Source organism: Copadichromis virginalis, linkage group LG2 (genome assembly GCF_057382275.1).
Source record: "Copadichromis virginalis isolate Kocher_CV1m ecotype Utaka linkage group LG2, C_Virginalis_male_GT1.1, whole genome shotgun sequence".
In the NCBI taxonomy this organism is placed as follows: Eukaryota; Metazoa; Chordata; class Actinopteri; order Cichliformes; family Cichlidae; genus Copadichromis; species Copadichromis virginalis.
The window spans coordinates 691,985-696,668 of NC_140619.1; the positions used below are offsets into that span (position 1 = coordinate 691,985).

The window sequence follows — 4,684 nt, forward strand, 5'->3', positions numbered from 1 at the left end:
CGTTTTTCTTTGGCGCCAAAGACTATTACTTCAGTTTTGTTTTTGTTTAGCTGGAGAAAATTGTGGCACAACCAGTCATTGATTTCCTCAATGCATTTACCAAGAGCCTGTACAGGGCCTTGGTCTCCTGGTGACATTGTGATATATATTTGTGTGTCATCTGCATAGCTGTGATAGTTTATTTTGTTGTTGTTTATAATCTGTGCCAGTGGGAGCATGTAGATGTTAAACAGAAGGGTCCCAAGATGGAACCTTGGGGAACTCCACATGTGATACTTGTCTGCTCAGATGTGAAGTTACCTATTGATACAAAGTATTTCCTGTTTTCTACGTATGTTTTGAACCAGTTTAGTACAGTTCCTGAAAGACCTGTCCAGTTCTCCAGTCGTTTGAGTAATATGTTGTGGTCAACTGTATCAAATGCTGCACTGAGATCCAGTAAAACTAGGACTGACATTTTTCCACTGTCTGTATTCAGACATATGTCATTAAACACTTTGGTCAGAGCGGTTTCAGTGCTGTGGTTCTGTCTAAAACCTGACTGGAAGGCATCGTAGCAGTTATTCTGTTTTAAGAAGTAACTGAGCTGTTGAGAAACTGCTTTTTCAATGATCTTACTTAAAAACGGGAGATTTGAGATCGGCCTGTAGTTGTTCATTTGTGTCTTGTCAAGATTGTCCTTTTTCAGTATAGGTTTGATTACAGCAGTTTTTAGTGGTTCTGGAAACACACCTGATAATAAAGAAAAGTTGACGATCTGTAACAGGTCTGACTCTAAAGTCTTTGAGACCTTTTTGAAAAAACTTGTTGGCAGGACATCTAAACAGCAGGAGGAGGAGTTCAGTTGACCTAACGGTGTGTTCACACCGAACGCGATGGGCGCGTGAAAAAAGCCCCAAACGCCCCTAACTTGACGCGTGCACATTCGCACCTCTACGCGTGTCCAAGAAAAATCCATCGCGCCCCAAAATATCATATTTTAACGCGCGTGAACCGGAAATGTGGGAGGGATGTGGGAGGAAGTTTTGCAAGACCGGTATCTTTGCAAGATGGCAGCTGTCGAGCTAGCGCTTGAAGAGAGAGTCTCCTTTCTCTATTTACTGTGGAGAGCAGAGTAGCGGCGTAAAGGACATCCTTGCCGTACCTGGGTCCATCAGGTCCTCCAGAGGCGTGAGCAGTTTGGTGAGTTTCACCACTTGCTCCAGGAGCTGCGCCTGGATGACGGCCGATTCCAGCGCTATCACCGTCATTCACTCGGCCAGTTTGAGGACCTGCTGTCCCGCGTCGGTCCCAGCATCGCCCGCCTAGACACCGAGTACAGGCGCTCAATCCCACCTGCAGAGCGCCTGTCCGTCTGCCTGAGGTTAGTAAAAGTGTTTAATACGTAGTCCTTTATTGATACCTGTGCTAATATATGCTAAATCATCCATTTATACACTGCTAACATGGATGTGCTATGCTAACAGTGAATGCTCTCGGTGTTTACTGAAAGCAAACTGTGGTACAAAGACGACTGTTTATAGTATTTCTAGTGATACTCAGAAGCTCTCATCAAGTCCCGATTTAATTCGATTTATGCTGTTATCAGTGTTTGCATGATAGCATGGCTGTGGTGTCACATCAATGTATGCGCTCGGTGTTTGCTGATATCAAACTGTAGCATTAGGACCACTGAGTTAACCTTTGTAGTGATACTCACTCCTTTTTATTTAGACCTGGTTTAATTCTGGGATAGTTGAATATTTGTATATAATCCCTGCAGCTGTCAGACTCTATAACAGGGGTCACCAGCCTTTATTAAAACAGAGTTAGATAAAACTGTGAACAGTTTGGTTCATCTTTAGTTACATGGTTCTATCTTGATAAGCTGTCTTATCACAGATTAATTTTTCAAAAATATTAATGATTTAAGCAAGGAAAGGGCTACATGTCAACACACAACTCTTTATTTCTATTAATGTCTCACTTCATTCCTACCTGATTGACATGTTTAGGAATTATGAGTGATTGGCTCACTGTAGTGGCAAAAGTTGCTACCAATCAAATTATGATATGTTAAAGTTAAAATAAAACACAACTGTTTTAGATATTATCTAATATACATTTTGTAATTATCCTTATAATTACAAAATGTTTTATGTAAGATTTAAGTTTTGTGATTTAAATCTGACATCACCAAAGTATTTTGGAATTTGAATAATGTATTTTGTAACTGCAGTACACATAATACTGATTTTGAACAATTTTGTCCAGGTTCCTTGTCACCGCGGACTCCTTCAGCACCAAGCGTTCAGTTACAGAGTCGGTGTGTCCACGGTGAGCCAGATCACCCCCCAGGCAGCGACGGCCATCTGGGACTGTCTAGTGGACGACTTCATGGCTGTGCCTTCACCTGGAGACTGGCGGTCCATCACAGAGGGATTCCAGGAGCGCTGGAACTTCCCTCTGTGCTGTGCAGCTCTGGATGGGAAGCACGTCCAGACAAAGGCACCCCATATATCATATAGGAGACACACACATTGATATACACTAAATATTTATTTCATTTCTTTTTTGTGGTGCCCAAATTTATGCACCTGCTTGATTTTGTTTAAACAATTATTGCACACTTTCTGTAAATCCAGTAAACTTCTTTTCACTTCTCAAATATCACTGTGTGTGTCTCCTGTATGATATATTTAACTGACATTTTTTTATTGTAACAACCAACGATTTATACAGGAAAATGATGTCTATTAACAAGGTTGCCCAAACTTCTGCATCCCACTGTATCAGTATATTTTGTCATTAGTATAATATGAAATAAATTCTACATGTGTCAAGTCGTGTGCCAACATTTGCTGTGTAGTAGAACTGAGACATTAGTCATTATAAACATTTATTTGAAATAATATTAAAATTCTCACACAGAAATACATTAAGCATAAATATATAAAATATAAGTATTTACAGAGAGACAGGAATAAAAAGGACCAGCTGCTCTCCAGAGCAGGAACCAGGCTGAGGAGGAACTGCTCCATTGGAGACTGGTGTGGCTCCAGCTCCACCACCGATGGACCGTCCTGGGACCCGTCCCTCATCTGCCTCGGAGCCGTCCTCCCCTGTGGGCCTGTAAAACAGCACAAAACAGAAAGAAATGAGAAGGCTGCTACTAGATTTTAATTTCAACATTGAAAAAAACAAACCAAAAACAGGATATAATCAGATTGGTTGTAGATATTTAGTAAAGGTGATCACAGGCAATCCCACCGACTAAAAAGGTATCAGTGCTTGCTGTACATACCTGTGGGTGCAGCAGCAGGAGCTCAGGGACTGGGGAGCCAGGAGAAGCAACTGGGGATGCTCTGCTGCAGAATCAGTTGGTTCTATCAATACAGTATTAAATGTTAACAGGTTGAATATAATAATCATAGAGTAGACAGTGGTCCCTCATTTATTGCAGCAGGGGTTCTCAGAATAACTAGCCCCTGGCCACGCACTTTATACACTGTTTTCTCCACACACATGAACATTGGTCACAGTTCTCACAATGGATTCTCAAAGTGCAAACCTTTGTAGATTGCAAAACGTAAAAGTATTAATATGCCGCGGTTTGTCTTCATCTGCCTGCAACTTTCGTGCGCCTTTTTCCCTCGCGGTGCAGGTGTCTATTTCCGAATGAGGCTCATAGTTATGGGTGATTTTGTGCTGTTTTTTCTATTGGACGTGATGGTTATCAAAACCAAACGTGATAAATTTGGCAAGCGCAGGAGATTTGTCAATCAGGCTGCAGAATGCAATGCTGTCCGGTGCAAAAAAAGAAAATCAAAATAAAAAAAAAAGAGGCAGTGACGGATGAACAGCGGGACCACTGTGAGCTGTTTATTAATAAACAATAAAATATATTCTTAAATGACAACATGCATAAAAGCAGAACGGTATTTGTACGTCAGTGGGAAAATAGCGGTGGCTTGCTAGCTTTTGTGCGGCTTCCCCGGGTCAGTGAAAACTTTAGAGAAAACTTAAGAAAAATGAATGAACTTACCAGGTTGCCCGATCTCTTTACATATCTTCCTCCAAGCTCGGTCCTTTATATTCCTGTCTCGGTCCAGAAAGCAGCTGGTGTCGTATGGCTCCGGGTTGTTTGCTACGGCATTTATTAGCCTTCCTTCTATTGAAGAATAAAGGGCTTTGGCTGGATCTGCCCCTTTGAACTAGGTAACAGCCACGTCACCAGGCTCCTGATTGGTTGTCGCGGCGCGATTTGACGCTGGAGTTCAGATTTTTCCAACTCGAGCGGGGGACGCGAAACGCGTGTATGCACAAAATGCAACACATAAACTCACGCGCGTGGTTTTTTTCGCGAGTCAAACGCCTGAAACGCGCTACACTCACGCGCGTTTCAGGCGTTTTGGCGACGCAAATCTGCTTCCGAATTTTCGCGGGAGCCGCAATCGCGGGTCAGTGCGCCTTTCCATTGACTTTACATGTAAGCCTGACGCTCCGCCTGCTTCTATCGCGTTCGGTGTGAACACACCGTAAGATGTCCTCCAGGTCTTTGCTGTTAATAGGTTGAAACTGTTTCATGGTGTTTAAACAGTTTTTTGGTGGACACAGTACATATCCTGGATCTGCTGTTGATGTACCAATTGCTTGTCTAATTTTTTGGATTTTTTCAGTGAAGAATTTGGCAAAGTCATTGCAG

General features: G+C 42.3%; 1 long non-coding RNA gene across 1 annotated transcript; it reads right to left on the bottom strand.

Moving 5' to 3' along the window:
- Positions 1 to 2,857: 2,857 nt before the first annotated feature.
- LOC146716690 (uncharacterized) lies at positions 2,858 to 4,103 on the bottom strand. The gene is made up of 3 exons (XR_014922118.1): positions 4,025 to 4,103; positions 3,284 to 3,365; positions 2,858 to 3,109 (listed from the first exon to the last, which is right to left on the bottom strand). It is a non-coding gene; the product is annotated as an uncharacterized LOC146716690 (long non-coding RNA).
- Between the last annotated feature and the right edge of the window lie 581 nt (positions 4,104 to 4,684).